This window comes from Aegilops tauschii, chromosome 5 (genome assembly GCF_002575655.3).
Source record: "Aegilops tauschii subsp. strangulata cultivar AL8/78 chromosome 5, Aet v6.0, whole genome shotgun sequence".
NCBI classification, from domain to species: domain Eukaryota; kingdom Viridiplantae; phylum Streptophyta; class Magnoliopsida; order Poales; family Poaceae; genus Aegilops; species Aegilops tauschii.
The window spans coordinates 446,673,708-446,698,707 of record NC_053039.3 but is presented as its reverse complement, the minus strand read 5'-3'; the positions used below and the strand labels follow the sequence as shown (position 1 = coordinate 446,698,707).

The window sequence follows — 25,000 nt, the reverse complement described above, 5'->3', positions numbered from 1 at the left end:
TGAAGACTAGTAGAGTCTCGTCTTTTGTCATTCTTTGCTCCTTTTTCACTCAATGATTCCTTCGAATTTGCCGACCAAAAATTCTATATGTCCATTCTATCTATGATATTTCTATATATATATATATATATATATATATATATATATATATATATATAGAATATGATATCTAATATGACTTCCGATTTGTCAAAGGGATTGGATTGGTGACTTACCCATTCAGTGACTTTGGCACTGGACGTTCCAAAAACGGGTACCATCGGATCGGGTGAATTAGAGAATAGACAGAGGTCCATTGGCATTTCAGCCTTTCTTCTCCTTTCAGGGCCTATCCGAAAGAGAATCCAGTACCTCTTGGTCCTGGATATCAGAATAGGACGAACGAACCAGCCTCCACGGATATCTTTGCTTCGGAACAAAACCCTGCAAGCAAATAGATTGTCCCAAGGGCGCCATATTCTAGGAGCCCAAGTTATGCTATTGAAAATTCGTTCCTCTAGCAGTTCCGGTTTGAGCATTCCGTTCCCTTTTTCAAACTCCACTTCTTTTCATATAGCAATCCCTGATCAAAGAGAGAACAATATCCATTTCAAAACATTTCTAACAGATTCCTTAGTTCGGACCAATGAAGTAATGTCACTCGACTATTATCAACCTGACTGCAATCTTTTTTTGTCATTAAGGATTGCACCAGAGCACCTTCTACTTCTAATAGGCCATGAACTATAGATAGAGAAGAATCATTCTGAGCAAGTACATAAGAAGTGATCCACTTTTTTTCATCGGTTCCAGGGGAAGACCAAAGATCTTGCGCGGCAGGTCCGCCAGAAAAACTCAAAAGAGAAAGAAGTCTCGTTAATCTCTTCATGCTCGTTCCAAGTTTGAAGTACCTTTTGGCCAAAGAAAAACCCGCTTCCTGACACGATTGCCTCTTTATCTTTATATAGATAGATTCTATGGGGTTATTACTTAGTAAGTCTATTTTGTACAAGAGCCCCTCCTATCTGATAGAAAAGGGTCCCATGATCCCGAGCTGATCTTACCTTGGCTCGCAAACCCCAAGTTTGTCTATGAAGAGCTAATCTAATTGTATTTTTTTTTCTAGAATGGATTTCTTATGTGGAATACTAATGGATAGGGCTTCGTTGCTAAGTGCTACAAGATCTAGTGCACTGGAACTCGTGGTTCTGGACCCAAATCCTTTAGTATGGAACATTGTCTTTCCAAGGTAAAAACCCCCAGTATATGAAAGAATGAAAAGGTGCTTTCATTCTTGTGGAATAAGAAGCCCTTGTACCTTAATGAACGGAAAATCATAATTTTTTGTTAGGTATTTGACCAAATAGGATCGTCCAGTTCCTACAGAACCTATCACTAAAATACCCGATAGGGCTAAGCGGAACGAAAAGGGTTTTCCATGAGATGGTAAATGAAAACAATTAGTCCCACACGAGGTTTGGGAATAAGTGATTGTCTGATAATGAGCAAGGAATATACATCTTTCTGCTAAAGAGGATCTATTAAACTCATAATTCATTAGATCCTTGTTATCAATGCCAACTAGGTATCATAAGTAAATGGATCCCGGTTGTTCAATCCTTTGATAACCAAGGTCATTCTTTGCTAAAGAGAAATGATCACTATGAGCCAGACTCAATAGAATTGGATCCATTCCAAATAGCGAGAATTATGATTCTTGATCCCTCTCAATCTCTCTTTCAATTCGAGGATCCAGAGAGGTGTTTTCATAGTCATCTCCGAATATTTGCCATCTTGGAATATTTTTGATTTCATTTTTCTATGATATGTCTTTCTATATGAAAATTGGTTATTTACGATGTACGATGATCCCTGTTAAGCATCCATGGCTGAATGGTTAAAGCGCCCAACTCATAATTGGTAAATTTGCGGGTTCAATCCCTTCTGGATGCACACGAACGGGAACATTCCATAAGTCTATTGGAACTGGCTCTCTATCCATGGAATCTCATCCATCATCCATACATAACGAATTGGTATGGTATATTCATACCATAACATAGAACAATAAGAACTCGAATTCTTATCGATACTGGAACTCAGAGCATAGGAGGGAAAGTCGATTTATGGATGGAATCAAATACGCAGTATTTACAGAAAAAAGTCTTCGTTTATTGGGAAAGAATCAATATACTTTTAAGGTCGAATCGGGATTCACTAAGACAGAAATAAAGCATTGGGTCGAACTCTTCTTTGGTGTTAAGGTGGTAGCTGTGAATAGCCATCGACTACCTGGAAAAGGTAGAAGAATAGGACCTATTCTGGGCCATACAATGCATTACAGATGTATGATCATTACCCTTCAACCGGGTTATTCTATTCCACTTCTAGATAGAGAAAAAAACTAAAGGAGAATACTTAATAATACGGCGAAACATTTATACAAAACACCTATCCCGAGCACACGCAAGGGAACCCTAGACAGGCAAGTGAAATGCAATCCACGAAATAATTTGATCCATGGACGGCACCGTTGTGGTAAAGGTCGTAATTCCAGAGGAATCATTACCGCAAGGCATAGAGGGGGAGGTCATAAGCGCCTATACCGTAAAATAGATTTTCGACGGAATCAAAAAGACATATCTGGTAGAATCATAACCATAGAATACGACCCTAATCGAAATGCATACATTTGTCTCATACACTATGGGGATGGTGAGAAGAGATATATTTTACATCCAGAGGGGCTATAATTGGAGATACTATTGTTTCTGGTACAAAAGTTCCTATATCAATGGGAAATGCCCTACCTTTGAGTGCGGTTTGAACTATTGATTTACGTAATTGGAAGTTACCAATTAGGTTTATGACGAAACCTAGAAATCGATCACTGATCCAATTTGACTACCTCTACGGGATAGACCTCAATAGAAAACTGTTGAGTAACGGCAGCAAGTGATTGAGTTCAGTAGTTCCTCATAGAAAATTATTGGCTCTAGAGATATGGTAATATGGAGAAGACAAAATTATTTGAAGCACGCACAGAACCGGAAGCGCCCCTTGTTTCAAAGAGAGGAGGACGGGTTATTCACATTTAATTTGATGGTGAGAGGCAAATTGAAAGCTAAGAAGTGGTAATTATGACCCCCGGGGGAAAATAGGGCTGTTTTGCTGATATTTGCAGGTTCATTAATTTTCTTTTTACCTCATAAGGGAAAAAAAGTCGTTAGGTGGTATACTATATCTATTTGTTTATTAGAATTCCTTCTAATGACTTATGCGTTCTGTTATCATTTCCAACTGGAGGATCCCTTAATCCAATTAAAGGAGGATTATAAATGGATAGATGTCTTCGATTTCCACTGGAGATTGGGAATCGATGGTCTTTCATTAGGATCTATTTTATTGACAGGATTTATCACTACTTTAGCTACTTTAGCAGCTTGGCCAATTACACGGAATTCGCGATTATTCTATTTCCTGGTGCTCACAATGTATAGTGGTCAAATTATATTATTTTCTTCGCGAGACCTTTTACTTTTTTTTATCATGTGGGAGTTAGAATTAATTCCTGTTTACTTACTTTTATCCATGTGGGGGGGGGGGGGCGTCTATATTCAGCTACAAAGTTTATTTTGTATACTGCAGGCGGTTCCATTTTTTTCTTAATCGGAGTTCTGGGTATGGGCTTATATGGTTCCAATGAACCAGGATTAGATTTGGAAAGATTAATTAATCAATCATACCCTGCAACCTTGGAAATACTTTTATATTTTGGCTTCCATATTGCTTATGCTATCAAATTGCCGATTATACCCCTACATACGTGGTTGCGAGATACCCATGGGGAAGCACATTATAGTACATGTATGCTTTTAGCGGGAATATTATTAAAGATGGGAGCATATGGATTGATTCGGATCAACATGGAATTGTTACCTCATGCTCATTATCTATTTTCGCCCTGGTTAGTAATAATAGGAGCGATCCAAATAATCTATGCAGCTTCAACTTCTCTTGGTCAACGAAATTTCAAAAAAAGAATAGCTTATTCCTCTGTATCTCACATGGGTTTCATAATTATAGGAATTGGTTCCATAACCAACATTGGACTCAATGGAGCTATTTTAAAAATATTATCCCATGGATTGATTGGTGCTATTCTTCTTTTCTTGGCAGGAACCGCTTCTGATAGAATGCGTCTTGTTTATCTTGAAGAACTGGGGGGAATATCTATCCCAATGCCCTAAATTTTTACCATGTTTAGTAGCTTTTCAATGGCTTCTCTTGCCTTACCAGGAATGAGTGGTTTTGTCGCAGAATTATTAGTATTTTTTGGACTAATTACTAGTCCAAAATTTCTGTTAATGCCAAAAACACTAATTACTTTTGTAATGGCAATTGGAATGATATTAACTCCTATTTATTTATTATCTATGTTACGCCAGATGTTCTATGGATACAAGCTATTTAATGTTCCAAACGCAAATTTTGTGGATTCTGGACCACGAGAACTCTTTATTTTAATCTGTATCCTTTTACCAGTAATAGGAATTGGTATTTATCCGGATTTTGTTCTCTCCCTATCTGTTGACAGGGTAGAGGCTCTCTTATCCAATTATTATCCTAAATACGTTTGCTTTTTTTTACTCGTTTGCTCTATTAATGCAGAAATAAGTAAAAAAGTATAATTAGATCTATCTCGAATTTTTGAGAACCCTTTGAGACGGCGTTCAAGGGGTTCTCAAATAAAACATAAAAGTAAAAACCTTCATTTCTTGAAGGATTATTTTATGTAGTCATTTAGGTGTTAATGTAAACGAACCATAACTATGTAAGCCTATTTGTTGAGGATATAACCATTAGAGTCACCCGCCCAGGAGGGGCCGGGTTACGTCATAATGGTCATCACGCGAAGCCCAGTACCAAGCTTGAAGACGGCGGGTTAGATAATGGGCTTAAGACCCGGAGGTGGCTTAAGGCCCGTAGTGGTAAACCGCCGTATGGCAAGACTTGTAGTGTAAGGCAAGGATAGTTAAGAGTCCGAGCCGGACATTGTTATGAGCCGGCCGGGGCTCTGAGAGCCACTGGGCGTCAACCTATCTATATAAAGGGACGACCCGGCGGCGATTTGGGGGGCGGAAAAAAGAGAAGATCGATAACCAGGCAGGGCGGTTTAGCTCCTAGTCATCGAAACCCTAATCAATACCACCTCAACTGGACGTAGGCTTTTACCTTCACCGTAAGGGGCCGAACCAGTATAACCCTCATGTTCCTTGTCCCGTTTAACCCCTTTAAGCTTCCCAGCTGCGATGGCTCCACGACTAAGTCCTTGCACGAGGACATCTGCCGTGACAATTCCACGACAGTTGATGCCTACCGTGGGGCCAGCGCACGGTGGATTTGAGTTCTTGAAGGGCAGCTTCGAAGGGCTCAAGGGATACACTGTGGGACGGATGACCAAGAGTCGTCGCGGCAAGCTCTACATCGATGATGCCAACTGGGGCCCCGACGCCGGCTCAATTGAGTACGGGTACCGGGTCCCCTTCGGCGGAATTCATGTCTTCATTGGCAAGATTGGTGAGCCGGGCCCTGGGCTGGATCTCTGCGCCGATCTCATCGAGACGGCTCAGCGTGCACGACCCGCCCGGGCTCTACCTGCCTTGAAGCATGCTTTTGTGGGATGTGTTCATGGAGGACTCTCTAAAGGATCTGGATCTGGTGATGAGACGGCCGCCGGCTCTGACGGCGAGTCGTCCACGGATGAGTCAAACTCGTTCTACCAACTTCAAGATGGCAGGCTCAGGGGTTGTTCCAATGGTGACAGCATTCCAGACCCTTTTGAACCGCCGAGCCGGGTTGGAATCTTCATGGCCGGCGCGCAACCTATTCAAAACCCCGCCTCCGGGTCAGGAGGCCCGGTGCCTTCACCGGCTCAGGTGCTGATGGATCTCACAGACAAGCTGACGGTCCTGTTGACCACTACGGTGGCTCCGGCGGATCAAGTTCAGCATGACGCACAGTTGGCACAGTTAAAGTTGGATCTAACAAAGGCCAAGGAGGATCTGGCGGCGGAGGGGATCAGGATGGCTGCAGAGAGGGCGGCTCTTGACGCCCAGACTCAGCTGATTCAGGCACAGTCCTTCCGGCTCACGATGGATCAAAACGCATCCAATGAGGTCATGAGAAGGAGGCATCAAAAGGCCCAATCTCGACTCCCTCCGGTTTACGATCCTCGAAACCTCTTCAACACGCCGGGTGCCGGGTCTAGTAACCCGCCGGAGATCATAGTGCCCGGGGCTGGGACACCAATTCAGCCCCAAGTGATGGGACCTCCCCGGATGAACCCTGCCCCGCCTCAGTACGTGCCAATACCACCGGGTCATTATGCCAACCCGTTGGAAAACATGGCCGCCGCAGCGGCACGGCTGGCGGCTCTCCCAATTGATGGCGACTCTCCAACGGCGGTTGAAACCTGCCGGGTCAGAGAGCTCCTTCAGACAGCTCTGGCGCAGCAAGAGGCGTACTCTTATAGCCGGGACAGGATCCATTCAACCCTCGTCCAGGCCGGAGCCCGAGTTATAGCAGACACATGGTCTCTGCGACCGGCTCAAGTAATGTCCGACGCCATGACTTGCCACCTGGCCACGGCCCGGCTCATAACGGAGCCTTTCACGCAGCAGACCAAGACCGAGCACGACAAGAGGTGGAGCAGGTGCCTCAGTTGACGGCTTACCAGACACCCCCGGCTTATCCGACGGCTTCCGTCGACGTGGGTATCCCTACAAGAACTGGAGGTGTCCCTTGTTTAGTGCCGGCTCTCCGCAATGAATGTCTACCCAAGGACTTCAAAGGGCCTAGGAAGGTGCCTAACTACACAGCTGATTTACAACCCGGAGCCTGGATCGAGAGTTATGAGATGGCTATGGAATTGCTGGAGGTCAGCGAAGCGGCGATGGCCAAGTACTTCACCATGATGTTGGATGGGACTGCCCGCACTTGGTTGAAAGGGCTGCCACCGAATTCTATTGGGTCTTGGGCTGAGCTGAAAGCCCGGTTCATCCAAAACTTCAAAGATACCTGTAGGCAGTCTATGTCAATTGTGGATTTGACTAATTGTAAACAGCAGGAGGGTGAGTCTACGACACATTGGGTTCGTCGGGTCAAAGAGATAATACATTCATCTGATAAGATGGATGCCGGCTCGGCAGTCTTAATGTTGGAGCAGAATTGTCGTTTCCTGCCCCTGAAGATGAAACTCGGGCGGCTCAAGCACGACTGCAATGATATGGGTACGCTGATGGCGGCTCTCGTCAAGTACGCCGACTCTGATAGTACCAAGGACCCCGCGTCAGATGATGAAAGGACAGGGAAGGGAAAGAAGAACGGCAACGGCAAGGGTCCTCAGCATAACCCAGCGAACCTAGGAGGTAACAAGCGCAAGGCTGATGGCAGCGTGGAGTTTGTGGCCAATGCCAGCTCACAGGGTAACAACCAGCGATGTAAGGGGAGGCCACCTCCCCGAGCCGGAGGTTCAGGCCCAACGCTTGAGCAGCTGTTGAATGAGCCTTGTCCAAGGCATGGCTCTAGGGAGAAGCCAGGTACCCATCTATGGAAATATTGTGCAATCATGAAGGCCTTTAAGAATTCCAATGCCTTTAATGGCAACAATGGCTCGGGCGGCGGCTCAGGCGCCGGCGGCTTTCATGGCCCGGGCGGCGGCTCAAATTCCAATCCTCAGAATGTTCAAGGGGGCTTTAATCAGCAGTCCGTCCAGGGTCATCAACAGCAACAGGGGGGGTACCAGACCAATCCAAAGTAGCTCAATGGTGGGCAGTATCATGTGTTCACCACCAGTCTATGCAAGCGAGATCGGAAGCTTCATAAGAGAGCTGTGAATGCCGTTGAGCCAGCGGTTCCACGCTATTTAAGATGGTCTGAGCAGCCCATTGTGTGGAGTAGGGAGGATCACCCTCCCCGGGTTGATAATCCGGGTCACCTGGCCCTGGTGGTGGCTCCTCAGGTGGGAGGATATAAATTCATTAAGGTGCTCATGGATGGAGGCAGCAACATCAACATCCTCTATTATGAAACCTTCCGTCGCATGGGGTTGATTGATAAGAACCTCAGCCAGTCCAATACTATTTTGCATGGTGTGGTGCCTGATAAGTCGGCTTATCCAGTTGGTAAGATCGAATTGGAAGTGGCCTTTGGAGATGAGTACAACTACAGGGTGGAAAAATTGACCTTTGAGGTGGTCAAGATAAGAAGTCCGTATCATGCCATATTTGGGCGGCTGGCTTACGCCAAGTTCATGGCACGGCTGTGTTACGTATACTTACAGCTCAAGATGCCGGGTCACAATGGGACCATTACGGTTCATGGCAGCCGAAAGATAGCCTTGGAGTGTGAAGAAGGTGATGCGGCTTATGCAGAATCTGTTTGTGCAACAGAGGAGCTGAAGTTTTACAAGGATAATGTTGACCCAACAGATATGACCTCTCTGAAAAAGCCGACCACGGAGCATGAGCCGGCAATGAAATTTAAGTCAGCTGCTGAGACTAAACTTGTTGATTTCGTTCCAGGTGACTCATCTCAGCAGTTTAGCATCAGTGCCAGTCTGGATCCAAAATAGGAAAGCGCGCTCATCGAGTTCATTCGTGAGAATAGGGACATCTTTGCATGGAAACCTTCTAACATGCCAGGTGTACATAGAGAACTCGTTGAGCACACTCTCAATATTGATCCAAAATTTAAGCCGGCCAGGCAGTTCCTTCGGCGGTTTAATGAGGAGAGGCGGAAAGCCATTGGTGAGGAGGTGGCCCGGCTCTTGGCGGCCGGGTTTATTGTCGAAGTCTTTCATCCAGAATGGTTAGCTAAACTGGTGCTCGTGCTCAAGAAGAATGGCACCTGGCGGATGTGTGTGGACTACACGGACTTAAACAAGGCGTGTCCGGCTGATACTTTTGCTCTCCCCCGTATTGATCAAATCATTGATGCTACGGCGGGTTGCGAACGCTTAAGTTTCTTGGATGCTTATTCTGGATACCATCAGATTAAAATGGCAGTTAAGGACCAGGAGAAGACGGCGTTCATCACTTCCTTTGGAGCTTTCTGTTATGTGTCTATGCCTTTTGGACTCAAAAGTGCACAGGCGACTTACTAGCGTTGTGTGCAGAATTGTCTTCATAACCAGATTGGGCGCAATGTTCATGCCTATGTGGATGATATCGTGGTTAAATCCAGGGAAAAGGAGACTCTAGTCGATGACCTTAGAGAAACCTTTGATAATCTCCAAGTTTACAAGATGATGCTTAACCCGGCCAAGTGTGTTTTTGGTGTTCCTGCAGGCAAGCTCTTGGGTTTCCTGGTCTCTAACAGAGGCATTGAAGCTAACCCGGAAAAAATCAAGGCAATCACCTCTCTGGCTAAGCCGGCGTGTTTAAACGACGTCCAGCGTCTAGCGGGCCGCATTGCTGCTTTGAGCCGGTTTATAAGCCGCTTGGGTGAAAAGGCAATACCACTGTACCAGTTGATGAAGAAAACTGATGACTTTATCTGGAATGATGCTGCTAATGCCGCTTTTGAGGATTTAAAGAGGCAGCTGGCCGAGCCCCCAGTCCTTGCTGCTCCGGTGGACAAGGAGCCCTTATTACTGTATGTAGCTGCTAACACACGGGCCGTCAGTGTGGCTGTGGTGGTGGAGCGCAAGGAAGAGGGTAAGGAGTACCCGGTTCAGTGGCCGGTTTACTACGTCAGTGAAGTGCTCATTGAGTCCAAACAGCGGTATCCACATTGGCAGAAGCTTGTTTATGGTGTGTTCATGGCAAGCCGGAAGCTTAAGCATTATTTCCAGGGTCACCCTATCACTGTGGTTAGTTCTGCTCCCCTTGGAGATATCATCCAAAACAGAGAAGCCACAGGAAGAGTGGCTAAGTGGGCTATAGAGCTTGGGCCTCATGGTCTGAAATACGTACCGCGCACTTCTGTTAAATCTCAAGCTTTGGTGGATTTCATCAATGATTGGACAGAGCTGCAGGTGCCTGAAGAAAAGCCGGATAATACATATTGGACTATTCACTTCGACGGGTCTAGGCAATTGGAGGGCTCGGGGGCTGGAGTTGTATTGTCTTCCCCTAAAGGTGAAAAGTTTCATTATGTGCTGCGGTTGATGTTTCCTTGTACTAACAATGCGGCTGAGTATGAGGCCTTGCTCCATGGTCTTCGGATGGCTAAGGAGATGAGCTTGAGCCGGGTAAGGTGCTTCGGTGACTCAGACTTAGTGGCTCAACAAGTATCAGGCAAGTGGGATTCCAAGGACCCTCTCATGGCGGCTTATCGCCGTGAAGTTGATGCCATTGCTGGACATTTTCAGGGCTACCAAGTAGAGCACATCGATCGCAGGAAGAACGAGGCGGCTGTTGCGCTAAGCCGGTTGGGCTCTCAGCGAAAGCCGGTGCCGCCTAACACTTTCTTGGACATCTTGCATAACCCTTCTGTTAAGTTACCTACAGAGGAAGACTTGGCTGTCCCTGACCCGGAAGCACAGTTGGTGGCGGCTCTCCACATCACCCCGGACTGGACGGTACCATACTTGGCTTACATGACCCGGGGAGATTTGCCTGAGGATGAAACTTTGGCCAAACAAATAACCCGGCGGTCTAAGTCAATGGTCATTATCAATGGTGAGCTCCATCGTCGCAGTGTCACTGGAACTTTCCAGCGTTGTGTTTCCCCTGAGGAAGGCCAAGATATTTTGCGTGAGATTCATGAGGGGGATTGTGGCCATCATGCCGGCTCAAAATCTCTTGTGGCCAAGGCTTTTCGTCATGGTTTTTATTGGCTGACAGCTCATGCTGATGCGGAGGACTTGGTCAGTAAATGTGATGGTTGCCAGAGGTTCTCGCGACGGGCTCATGTGCCGGCTCAGGAGCTGAGGATGATACCAATCACTTGGCCATTTGCGGTCTGGGGGCTTGATATGGTTGGGCCTTTTAAAAGGTCCAAGGATAAGAAGACCCACCTTTTGGTGGCAGTTGAGAAGTTCACAAAGTGGGTTGAGGCAGAGCCAGTTAGCAAGTGTGACGCAGCCATGGCGGTTCAGTTCATGAAAAGGGTGATATTTCGCTTTGGTTTCCCACACAGCATTATAACTGAAAATGGTACCAATCTGTCTAAGGGCGCCATGGAGGAGTTTTGTCAACGAGAGCATATTCGACTTGATGTTTCATCAGTGGCTCATCCTCAATCCAATGGTCAAGCTGAGAGAGCTAATCAGGAGATCTTGAAGGGCATTAAGCCCCGGCTTTTGGTCCCTTTGCAACGGACGCCGGGTTGTTGGGTGGAGGAGTTACCCTCCGTATTATGGAGCATCAATACTACTCCTAACAGGTCTACGGGTTACACGCCTTTCTTCATGGTTTATGGAGCGGAAGCAGTCCTCCCCAGTGACATCCGTCATGACTCGCCTCGAGTGGCGGCTTATGTTGAGGCGGATAATGAACAGGTGCGCCAAGATGCTCTTGACTTGTTGGATGAACAGTGTGACGTGGCAGCAGCTCGCTCAGCGATTTACCAACAAGGCCTGCGCCGTTATCACAGTCGCCGGGTTAAGTCCCGGGTCTTCCAGGAAGGTGATCTGGTGCTCCGGCTCATCCAAGATCAAACAGATGCACACAAGCTATCCCCGCCTTGGGAAGGGCCCTTTGTGGTCAGCAAGAACTTGCACAATGGGTCATACTACCTTATTGACGTTCGGGAGCATAAAGATTCACGCAAGTCGGAGGAAGAGACCCGTCGGCCGTGGAACATAGCTCAGCTTCGGCCTTATTACACCTGAGCCACCGGCTCTCATAATGTACATATTTCTATAGCCATGTATATATTATGTTAAATAATAAAGCAGGACCTCTGTCCTTTTCTCCTCCAAAGGTAAACATGTTATTTCCATTTCAACATCACATGGTCACTTGGAGGTGGATCCGGCTTATGATCGTATTCGAATCTAGCCGTAACCAATATAATTACTTGGGGGCTTCCTGTTCAAACATAGGTCGTATTCGAACCAAAGAGAACATAGCTGTCAATACCCACTTGATTGGCAAAGTGCCGAGCTCATTGGGGAGTTTTTGTTCATCATATTTGAATCATAGCTCAACCCCCTTTGGGAACCGACGTGGATCGTATTTGAATTAGCATCGTTAAACAACTCTTAAGGTCATTTGGGGGCTTCCTGTTCAAACATGGGTCGTATTCGAACCAAAGAGAACATAGCTGTCAGTACCCTCTTGATTGGCATCGCCAAAGCCACTGAGGGCTATATGATCGCATTCGAATCTTAGCTTAACCCCTTTGGGACGGTTCTCTGGTCGTATTCGAACCGGAAGCCCCTAAGTTTTTGATCTTCTGACTTACAACAAGTTCTGTTGGTCACATCAGCAGTGGGCAAGGGCGGCTCTTCTTTTGCCGACTTAATTTTGATTCACAACGTTGATAACACATAATAAGTATTCTTGATGCTGGTAAACCGGAGCTGAGATCTTCACCTCATTATTCGGGTTACATAAACCGGAAATATACTTGAAGGCTTGTAAGTATGCTGTTATGGGTGCATCAAAGATATGATTGAGGGCCAGTCTTTGGTGATTTTTCATTCATCTTCCGGGTTATATATATAAGGTCCATGATTCTCAGTGCGGTAAGCCGCCTAGAGACTTGCGACTTGTTTTCTGTGCAGGATGGTTAAAGGCAGCTGTTCGAGCTTAAGGACAATAAATGATCAATTATGACCCGGAGGAATATAAGGAAGCGACTTCAATGGAGTTAAGCATTCAACACGTGCACGATGGCACGACAAGGTTAAAATGTTTGTCCTACTCTATTACAAGACTCTCCGAGTCCAAAAGATGAGGCATTGTTTAAAGGCGTAACCATGAGCCGCCTAAGAGTCAAGATGCTTGCTGGGTCGAAGCTTCCGGCTCATCCCTCTCCGCTCCTCCGGCTGTTCCCATGACCTGGAAGGTTGATGATTTCCAGTCAATGCCGCTCAAAGCTTCAAATTGAGCCTCCTCGTCAATTAACCCGGGCGGGTTAACTTCTGGGGCGAAGGTATGCTTATGAGTCGGAGGGATCAAGCTGATTGCTTCGTAGCGTGGAGTGGGGATCCTCTGATTCTCCGAGTCATAGCCCGGCTGATACTTAGTGAGGTCGGTGTCATTCCCAATAGAGGTAGTCACCGGGCGCACACTCTTCATGCAGGCCGCAATGTCTTTTTGATCAACTGGAGTACCGTCTTCCTTCAGACTGGGGTACCCAAGCACGATCTCCGCCGGGTCTAGCTCCGGGAGGAAAGCCTTGGCCCGGCTCAGAGCAGCTATGGCTCCGGCTCTTGCAGAGGCCCGTCGTAGCTCTTGGAAGCGCTGAGGAAGAACGGCAAGCCGCCGAAGTACGTCCGCCAGGTGAGTCCGAACCTCGTTGGACAGGGCCACAACGGCCAAGGCACGCTGTGACCCGGTGTAGAGTTGCTCCACCAAGGTGTACACGGCCTTCAGCTTGGTCAGCACATTTTGATTAAGGTTGGCGCTTCTGGGACCTGTTTAACAAAGTAAGATAAGCCGCTAGCAATGATGGGACTTATGAGACATAAAGACGGTAAACTTGTTGAAAGCCTGCAGAATGACTTACCGAAGATTGCGGCGACCATCTGTGACACATGGCGTTTTAAGCCGGAGAGTTCGGCGGTTCTCTCCGTCAGAGCCGCCTCTGCCTGTTCGGCCCGGCTGACCAGAGCAGCCTTCTCCTCGGCCCAAGTCTTCCTTTCGGTTTCAAACTTCTTCTTCAGCTTCTCTTGTGCAGCAACACTGGACTCAAATTTAGCGTTGGCCTTCCGGGTCTCAGTTTCCTGAGTCTTCAGGCGGTTCTTCAGCTCAGAGATATCAGCTTCAAATTTCTTGCAAGCAGCCTGTACAATTTCCGGGTTATAGTATGAATAATTATTATACAACTTTAAAGTCCCAAGCACTTTCCAAGCAAAGACACTTGGCACTTGGGGGCTAATGCATGCTGAAAGGTTCTATTTACAAATTGCCGGTTCATGAAAGTAAGCCGGAAGTTAAGTCTACAACATATTCTATCATCAGCGGTAGACTTGGGGGCTAGCATGGGGAGAATGACTATGGAGTAAGCAAGAGAGTGGTACCTCAGATTTTTGCTGTATTTGCTTTACCATATAAATCTCTAAGTCTCGGCTGTTGTGCACTTGACCAATGTAACTTGAGATGATGTCTCCAATGCTCAAATTCGCATAGTCAGTGATCTCTAGCCTGGCCCTCCGGCGCTCCAACAGTTCTTCTTTGGCGGAGCATTTGGCCAGCGCAGTGGGTCTCCCCGGCTCAACAAACTCTGTCCGGGTGATTACGACGTCCGGGTCATCGACTAGCTGAGCTGGGCTGGGGATCTCCGGGTTAGCGGAAGTTTCTATGACTGGCTCGTCGGTTGGAGCGGTGGCTTCACGAGCAGAGGCAGATGGCGGCTCTTGAGCTGAAGTATCCGTTTCAGTTAGGACCGGCTCTTCGACCGGTTTATTCTTCTTCGCCCTCTTGCTGAGCTTTGCCTGGGCACTGAAAGGACAAAAGGTTAGTACAAAAGCATGAGTAAAGATAAGTACAACACAAGATGATCATCGTTACCCGGGTGCGGTCTTGAAAGCCGGCAGGTTAGATTGCATAGAATCACCAGAGGAAGGTGAAGTTTCCTGATAATTTGAGTCAGAAGAATTGAGCGGTTGACGAGTAACGCCCGCCAAAGGATGAAAAGGATATAAGTTAGAGATAACCTCAGTCCGGCGCTTCCTTGATGCTTCAGGTAAGCCGGAGGAGAGGTCTGCATCCTTGTTGGTCCGGGTGTGCCGCCGGCTCTCATGAATCTGTTGCGTCAAAAGAAATTGAGGATCTTGATAAGCTAAAGGATGTGAAAATCTTACTTTCCGGGTTACTCTTCGGACTTTCAGCCTTGGCAAGGGCTCTGAGTCGGAGGAAAGTGTCGTTACCTCTTCAATCACCGGGTTACTCGCTCCGGTGTCATCCTGCTGATGAACAGTATCGATAAGGCGGATAGGAATAAAGAAGAAACAAAAGAAGAGCCTACAGATTCAGGGGTTACCTCTGACTCGGAGCTGTCACTTAGCTGAAGCAGCTCTGAGGCAGTAGGCCTCCTTCCCTTCTTGCCGGGAGCGGCTCTCCTGGCGGCTTTCTTAGCCTTCCTGGCTTTTTTGGCCGCCTCATGGTCATATTTGACCTTCCAGAACTTGTCATTAGCCTGAAACATACAACAAGGATTTCTTAAAGTTCAGATGAAAACTATTAAAAGGAAAACCAAGGTGTTCAGGTCAGTGGCTTACCGCCGGAGCCGGGTTAGCTTGGCAGAAGGGGTTTAAGCCGGTCCTCCCACAGTCGGCTAAGCTTTCATTCAGGAGAGACTTAGTCATGTCGTCCACGACATCTTTGGGAAGATCATTGGGGCTGTGCCGCAGAGGGTCATCCTTCCGGCCCATGTAATCACATATTAAGCCGGGGCGGCGGCTCAAGGGGATCACCCGCCAGGAGATCCAGACCCGGACCAGATCAATGCCGTTGAGGCCGTTTCCCAGGGGAGCCTTGATCTTATTGATGGTGGGGATCAGAGGTTGACGTTCAGCTTGAGACAGTTTGTCTGGCAGGGGGTGATTTGGCTCTTGACGCAGGGCTCGAAAGCCGGGCAGAGGGCTCTCGTCAGCCGGAGAAGTATCCTGCCAGTAGAACCATGTCTGGTTCCAGTCCTTTGGATGGCTTGGCGGCTTAGCATAAGGGAAGAGGCAATCTCTCCGACGTTGAATGGAGATTCCACCAAGTTCCAAGCTCGGCCCGTTGGCGCACTCGTTCTGGCGGTTCAGATAAAACAACTCCCTAAAGAGCAGCAGGCTGGGCTCTTCTCCAAGATAGACTTCGCAGAATACTTGAAAATTGCAAATATTTGACACGGAATTGGGTCCTATGTCTTGCGGTCGCAAATCAAAGAAGTTCAGAACCTCTCTAAAGAATTTTGAGCTGGGCGGTGCGAAGCCCCGACTCATGTGATCAGCAAATATCACTACTTCGCCATCTCTAGGTTGAGGTCTTTACTTTGACGGGTCAGGGGCACGATAAGACATGACCTCCTTCTTGGGCAGGTAACCCGTCTTCATGAAATCGGCTAAAGTGTCGTCAGTGACATTGGATCTCATCCAGTTGCACGTGATGGGTGCCTTGGGAGCTTTGGGTGGCATTGTGAAAGATGAAGCCTATGACAAAAGGGAAATGTCCGGTTCAATTATAAGCCGGAGGAAATTTACAGTTCAGCACTCAAAATGGCGGCTTATGAAGGGGCCTAATGATACATGGCTAATTCCGTCGGGTTATCTAAGCCGCCGTGGGCGTCGTGAGTAATTCAAGTTGTCTACAGCTTGATCATAAATGAGCCAGAAATTTTACAGCGCGTGGCTTATCTTAAGCCGGAAATGTGAGCCGCCATAGCTAAACAGATGCAATTTTTTTGACTAAGTGTGGCGCAAACAAGTTTCACAGATCGCAGTAATTATTCTGGATCAAACGGTCAGCTAAAAAGAAATATTTCTAGACCTAGAACTGACGCAGAAGAAGTTCATGGATTCAGAACGAGATCTTATTGCAGACAAAGGGGATCTACTAGCATAATAATGGATGCGCAACAACGGAACATGGCTGCAGTAGAAGAACTACAAGGAACTCGAGCAGAACAGTGAAGTACAGAGGAAGAACAGCGGAACCCTAAATGTGGATCTACGGTGGAGAGGCACGGGGACTTACAGATGCGGAGTTACTGCAGAGGTTCGTCGCGTTTTTTCTGGTCACGTCAGGTTGATGCAGCGGCCTGAGTTGGTGAAGACGAGGAGACCCGCGGTGGCGGCAGCGGAGCTCGGGCAGCAGTACAGTGGCGAGAGGAGGAAGAAGATGGAGGCGACGAGTAACTGGAGGCTCATGGGCCGGGCTATTTATAAGGTGAGGCTCATAAGTGGGCGCGAGAAACGAGGAGGCCACGGCGTGATTATCTCGCCACGAAAGCGCCTCGATTTTCGGGATAGCCATTAAAGATAAGATCCGTTGGAGTATAATAGAATAAAAAATGGACTTAATGGAAGATGACGTCATGGCGGGTTACCAGGAATCCAGAAGATGATGTCACGGCGGGTTATAACCTTCGCACGACCATAAGCCGGAAGATTTTTTCTCTCAGAGGAATTGAAGATTGACATGAACCGGTTCAAATCAATCTGGGGCCTAATGTTGAGGATATAACCATTAGAGTCACCCGCCCAGGAGGGGCTGGGTTACGTCATAATGATCATCATGCGAAGCCCAGTACCAAGCTTGAAGACGGCGGGTTAGATAATGGGCTTAAGACCCGGAGGTGGCTTAAGGCCCGTAGTGGTAAACCGCCGTATGGCAAGACTTGTAGTGTAAGGCAAGGATAGTTAAGAGTCCGAGCCGGACATTGTTATGAGCCGGCCGGGGCTCTGAGAGCCGCTGGGCGTCAACCTATCTATATAAAGGGACGACCCGGCGGCGATTTGGGGGGCGGAAAAAAGAGAAGATCGATAACCAGGAAGGGCGGTTTAGCTCCTGGTCATCGAAACCCTAATCAATACCACCTCAACTGGACGTAGGCTTTTACCTTCACCGTAAGGGGCCGAACCAGTATAACCCTCATGTTCCTTGTCCCGTTTAACCCCTTTAAGCTTCCCAGCTGCGATGGCTCCACGACTAAGTCCTTGCACGAGGACATCTGCCGTGACAATTCCACGACACTATTCCTAATAGATTTATACCAAAATAACAAATCCAAATTATAAGAAATCCTATAAAAGCTATAAGTGCAGAATTCGTACCCTTCCAATTTGGATTTGTTCTACTATGTAAATAAATTGCGAATATGGTCCAAGTAATAAATGCCCAAGTTTCCTTGGGATCCCAATTCCAATAGGATCCCGAGGCCTGATTAGCCCATACTGCTCCACAAAGAATACCTACGGTTAAAAGGGTAAATCCTAGGCTAATGACACGATAACTCCAAGAATCCAAACGCTCCGTTAATTGATATTTGTAATAATTTGGAAATAAAGGGACAAAGGTTCTTTTTAAAGCACTTATTTTTGCATAAAAATATTTAATATCACTAAAGAAAAATGTTTTATTTAAAACATTTTTTCTTTTTAGAAAAGAAATGGAAATTATTTCGAAATCTAATGATTAGAATAGCGGCAGATAATAAGGATCCGCACAAAAGAGTTGCATAGCTTAATAACATCATACTGACATGCATCATTAACCACTGAGATTGTAGAGCAGGTACTAGTATCGTGGATTGATGCATTTCAGTTAAAAGACCCGATGTGGCAAAGCCTTGCGTTAAAATAGTACTTGGCGTAGTTATTGTGCTTCAATCATTTTTAGAGTTCTGTATTTTAGGAATGGTATGAAGAATATACAGGGCCCATGAAAGGAAGATCGATGACTCATATAAATTACTTAATGGAAAATGTCCCGAGGAAGCCCAACGAGAAACTAAGAATCCTGTTATAGAGAAAAAAGTAAATATCATTCCTATTTTGACGAATCACGTAATCCTCCAAGTTCACGAACTAATAAGATTATAAAATGAATCGTAATCACAATTGAAATCGTTGAGAAAGAGATATGAGTTAGTATATGTTCTAAAGTTGCAAATAGCATAAGGGGAAGGTCCCATTACAAAATTGTAAATTTCGAATTGATTTCTAATCTATTGTATTCTTTTTCAAGAATGCCGCCACTCGGATTCGAACCGAGATGCTTGAGCACTACTTCCTAAGAGCAGCGTGTCTACCAATTTCACCATGGCGGCTAACTTCAAATAATAGGTAACTTAAAAGAATAATAGCTATTATCTTAGCAATCATCGATATTGGGAAAGTCCATAAAATTTAGGAACATTAGAGTTTTCATTAAAATAGACTTCGTTTGGTAGTATCGTTTCCATTTTTTTTACAATAAACTCTTGCTTTGCCCAATAGAAACACAAACACTACTTGAAAGAGTTGGAACTTCTTTTTTCTAACTTGCAATTATAGAACTAATTTTTTCTAATTAATTTCTCGTGTACATTTTGAAAATTCTTGCAATACAATGAAAAAAATCCAAAAGGGTTTCTATTTAATGATGAAATTAAAATGGATAAATAGAAAAGGCTTTTTGGATTTTTTAAAAATTTCTAGAATCAAAGTCTTTATGCTCTTATTAATAAGATTTACTAACCTTATGATTTTGGAGAAGATAGGTGGAAGTTGTAAGTCCTATTGTAAGAATACTCCACTTTTCATAATTTTCATAATAGAATCCTCATATTCTATTATGAAAATTATGAAAAGTTCATTGATAGGAAAAGAATACTTAACACACAGTATACCAAACAGAACTTGTTTTATTGTATATATAAGATAAGAGGGGTTTTTTGTTCTAAGAACATTGTACCGAGTAATTCGACACATAAAAGTACATTCAAAGAAGAATCAAAAAATTTAAATAATTGGAATTCTTTTTTGATAAGTCAATTCATATTATTCCAAAATCTTATTATTTTTTGTTGCCCAGAAAAACCCTTTGGTTTTGGATGCTCATTACCGCTCGAAAATGATCTTGATTTTACTAAAGAATAAGATTGTACTATGGAAAAATAAGTCTTTTTCTTCCAAATATTTTTACGAATACGCTTTTTTGACGAAACAATATTATCTCTGGTGCTATTATCCCTACTTCTGCGGCGATCGGATTGCACTTTTACCCAATTTGGGAAGCTGCATCTGTTGATGAGTGGTTATACAATGGTGGTCCTTATGAGCTAATTGTTCTACACTTCTTACTTGGTGTAGCTTGTTATATGGGTCGTGAGTGGGAACTTAGTTTCCGTCTGGGTATGCGTCCTTGGATTGCTGTGGCATATTCAGCTCCTGTTGCAGCTGCTACTGCTGTTTTCTTGATTTACCCTATTGGTCAAGGAAGCTTTTCTAATGGTATGCCTTTAGGAATCTCTGGTACTTTCAACTTTATGATTGTATTCCAGGCAGAGCACAACATCCTTATGCATCCATTCCATATGTTAGGTGTAGCTAGTGTATTCGGCGGTTCCCTATTCAGTGCTATGCATGGTTCCTTGGTAACCTCTAGTTAGATCAGGGAAACTACTGAAAATGAATCTGCTAATGAGGGTTACAAATTTGGTCAAGAGGAAGAAACTTATAATATTGTGGCTGCTCATGGTTATTTTGGCTGATTAATCTTCCAATATGCTAGTTTCAACAACTCTCGTTCTTTACACTTCTTCTTGGCCGATTGGCCTGTAGTAGGAATCTGGTTCACTGCTTTAGGTATTAGTACTATGGCTTTCAACCTAAATGGTTTCAATTTCAACCAATCTGTAGTTGATAGTGAAGGTCGCGTTATTAATACTTGGGCTGATATCATCAACCGTGCTAACCTTGGTATGGAAGTAATGCATGAACGTAATGCTCACAACTTCCCTCTAGATTTAGCTGCTGTTGAAGTTCCATCTATTAATGGATAAGGTTTTTCTGCTAACATATAAGAATTTTTGAAGAAAGAAAAGACAGAAATACCCAATATCTTGTTCTAGCAAGATATTGGGTATTTCTATCTTTATTTTGAATCTTTTTTTCTTCTTAATATTTCTATTCAGAATTCAGTTAACGACGAGATTTAGTATCCTTTCTTGCATTTTCATAACTCGTGAAATGCCGAGTAGGCACGAATTCCCCCAATTTGCGACCTACCATAGGATTTGTTATGTAAATAGGTATATGTTCCTTTCCATTATGAATCGCGATTGTATGGCCAACCATTGTGGGTAGAATGCTAGATGCCCGGGACCACGTTACTATTGTTTCTTTCTCCTCCTTCATATTGACCTTTTCTATCTTTGCCAATAAATGATGAGCTACAAAAGGATTCGTTTTTTTCGTGTCACAGCTGATTACTCCTTTTTTTCCGTTTTAAAGAGTGCATTCTATGTCCAATATCTCGATCGAAGTAGGGAGGTCAGAATAAATAGAATAATGATCAATGAAAAAAGAAAAAAATCCTTTAGCTGGATAAGGGGCGGATGTAGCCAAGTGGATCAAGGCAGTGGATTGTGAATCCACCATGCGCGGGTTCAATTCCCGTCGTTCGCCCATCGCATTATTGCAAATTCCAAAAATGCAATTTTCCATATTCCTAGTTACGTATTTACTTACGGCGACGAAGAATAAAACTATCGCTATATTTTTTCCTTTTCCTAGTTCTTCTTCCAAGCGTAGGATAACCCCAAGGGGTTGTGGGTTTTTTTCTACCAATGGGAGCTTTCCCTTCACCGCCCCCATGGGGGTGGTCCACAAGGTTCATAACTACCCCTCTTACTACGGGGCGTTTACCTAGCCAACACTTAGATCCGGCTCTACCCAAACTTTTTTGGTTCACCCCAACATTACCCACTTGTCCGACTGTTGCTAAGCAGTTTTGGGATACTAAACGGACCTCCCCAGATGGTAATCTTAAAGTGGCCGATTTACCCTCTTTTGCAATGAATTTCGCTACAACACCTGCTGCTCTAGCTAATTGCCCACCCCTTCCACGCGTGATTTCTATGTTATGCATGGCCGTGCCTAAGGGCATATCAGTTGAAGTAGATTCTTCTTTTCTCTCAAAAACCCCTTCCCAAACTGTACAAGCTTCTTCCAAAGCATACGGCTTTCTAGATGTATATGAAAATCTCTAGACAGATGGATCTTATATGAATCATATGATGAAGTACCACATGATTGGATATATAGGAAAGGAATCCAAATCTGCCGAATCCCTCATGTTATGATCTTCTACATCCTAGGTCTCTGCGTTCCGTCATCTGGCTTATATTCTTCATGTAGCATTTAGACCGAATGACTCTATGAAATTACGTCGATACTTCCACATATTATGGGGAACGTAGGAGACATCCCTATTTTCCCCCGGGGGTCTTAATTACCACTGCTTAGCTTTCAATTTGCCTCTGACCATCAAATTAAATGTGAATAACCCGTCCTCCTCTCTTTGAAACAAGGGGCGCTTCCGGTTCTGTGCGTGCTTCAAATTTTTTTTCTTCTCCATATTACCATATCTCTAGAGCCAATAATTTTCTATGAGGAACTACTGAACTCAATCACTTGCTGCCGTTACTCAACAGTTTTCTGTTGAGGTCTATCCTGTAGAGGTAGTCAAATTGGATCAGTGATCGATTTCTAGCTTTCGTCGTAAACCTGATTGGTTATTTCCAATTACGTAAATCAATAGTTCAAACCGCACTCAAAGGTAGGGCATTTCCCATTGATATAGGAACTTTTGTACCAGAAACAATAGTATCTCCAATTATAGCCCCTCTGGGATGTAAAATATATCTCTTCTCACCATCCCCATAGTGTATGAGACAAATGTAGGCATTTCGATTAGGGTCGTATTCTATGGTTACGATTCTACTAGATATGTCTTTTTGATTCCGTCGAAAATCTATTTTACGGTATAGGCGCTTATGACCTCCCCCTCTATGCCTTGCGGTAATGATTCCTCTGGAATTACGACCTTTACCACAACGGTGCCGTCCATGGATCAAATTATTTCATGGATTGGATTTCACTTGCCTGTCTACGGTTCCCTTGCGTGTGCTCGGGATAGGTGTTTTGTATAAATGTTTCGCCGTATTATTAAGTATTCTCCTTTAGTTTTTTTCTCTATCTAGAAGTGGAATAGAATCACCCGGTTGAAGGGTAATGATCATACATCTGTAATGCATTGTATCGCCCAGAATAGGTCCTATTCTTCTACCTTTTCCAGGTAGTCGATGGCTATTCACAGCTACCACCTTAACACAAAAGAAGATTTCGACCCAATGCTATATTTCTGTCTTAGTGACTACCGATTCGACATTAAAAGTATATTGATTCTTTCCCAATAAACAAAGACTTTTTTCCGTAAATACTGCGTATTTGATTCCGTCCATAAATCGACTTTCCCTCCTATGCTCTGAGTTCCAGTATCGATAAGAATTCGAGTTCTAATTGTTCTTATGTTATGGTATGAATATACCATACCAATTCGTTATGTATGGATGATGGATGAGATTCCATGGATAGAGAGCTAGTTCCAATAGACTTATGGAATGTTCCCGTTCGTGTGCATCCAGCAGGAATTGAACCCGCAAATTTGCCAATTATGAGTTGGGCGCTTTAACCATTCAGCCATGGATGCTTAACAGGGATCATCGTACATCGTAAATAACCAATTTTCATATAGAAAGACATATCATAGAAAAATGAAATCGAAAATATTCCGAGATGGCAAATATTCGGAGATGACTATGAAAACACCTCTCTGGATCCTCGAATTGAAAGAGAGATTGAGAGGGATCAAGAATCCTAATTCTCGCTATTTGGAATGGATCCAATTCTATTGAGTCTGACTCATAGTGATCATTTCTCTTTAGCAAAGAATGACCTTGGTTATCAAAGGATTGAACAACCGGGATCCATTTACTTATGATACCTAGTTGGCATTGATAACACGGATCTAATGAATTATGAGTTTAATAGATCCTCTTTAGCAGAAAGACTTTTATTCCTTGCTCATTATCAGACAATCACTTATTCCCAAGCCTCGTGTGGGACTAATCGTTTTCATTTACCATCTCATGGAAAACCCTTTTCGTTCCGCTTAGCCCTATCAGGTATTTTAGTGATAGGTTCTGTAGGAACTCGACGATCCTATTTGGTCAAATACCTAACAAAAAATTACGATTTTCGTTTCATTAAGGTACGAGGGCTTCTTATTCCACAAGAACGAAAGCACCTTTTCATTCTTTCATATACTAGGGGTTTTTACCTGGAAAAGACAATGTTCCATACTAAAGGATTTGGGTCCATAACCATGAGTTCAAGTGCACTAGATCTTGTAGCACTTAGCAACGAAGCCCTATCCATTAGTATTCCACATAAGAAACCCATTCTAGAAAAAAATACAATTAGATTAGGTCTTCATAGACAAACTTGGGGTTTGCGAGCCAAGGTAAGATCGGCTCGGGATCATGGGACCCTTTTCTATCAGGTAGGAGGGGCTCTTGTACAAAATAGACTCACGAAGTAATAACCCCATAGAATCTATCTATATAAAGATAAAGATGCAATCGTGTCAGGAAGCGGGTTTTTCTTTGGCCAAAAGGTACTTCGAACTTGGAACGAGCATGAAGAGATTAACGAGACTTCTTTCTCTTTTGAGTTTTTCTGGTGGACCTGCCGCGCAAGATCTTTGTTCTTCCCTTGGAACCGATGAAAAAAAGTGGATCGCTACTTATGTACTCGCTCAGAATGATTCTTCTCTATCTATAGTTCATGGCCTATTAGAAGTAGAAGGTGCTCTGGTGCAATCCTTACTGACAGAAAAATATTGCAGTCAGGTTGATAATAGTCGAGTGACATTACTTCGTCGGTCCGAACTAAGGAATCTGTTAGAAATGTTTTGAAATGGATATTGTTCTCTCTTTCATCAGGGATTGCTATATGAAAAGAAGTGGAGTTTGAAAAAGGGAACGAAATGCTCAAACCGGAACTGCTAGAGGAACGAAGTTTCAATAGCATAACTTGGACTCCTAGAATATGTCGCCCTTGGGACAATATATTTGATTGCAGGGTTTTGTTCCGAAGGAAAGATATCCGCGGAGGCCGGTTCGTTCGCCCTATTCTGATATTCAGGACCAAGAGGTACTGGATTCTCTTTCGGATAGGCCCTAAAAGGAGAAGAAAGGCTGAAATGCCAACGGACCTCTGTCTATTCTCTAATTCACCCGATCCGATAGTACCCGTTTTTGGAGATCATGATTTGGGCTGGCACGGGGATCGTTTGATCGATTTCCTTGA

The 25,000-nt window shown here is 44.5% G+C and overlaps 1 long non-coding RNA gene across 1 annotated transcript in view; it reads left to right on the top strand.

The window, feature by feature from the left end:
* Positions 1–25,000, top strand: part of LOC141022118 (uncharacterized) — a 95,636-nt gene that overhangs the window by 11,195 nt on the left and 59,441 nt on the right. The gene's annotated exons all lie outside the window — the stretch shown is intronic.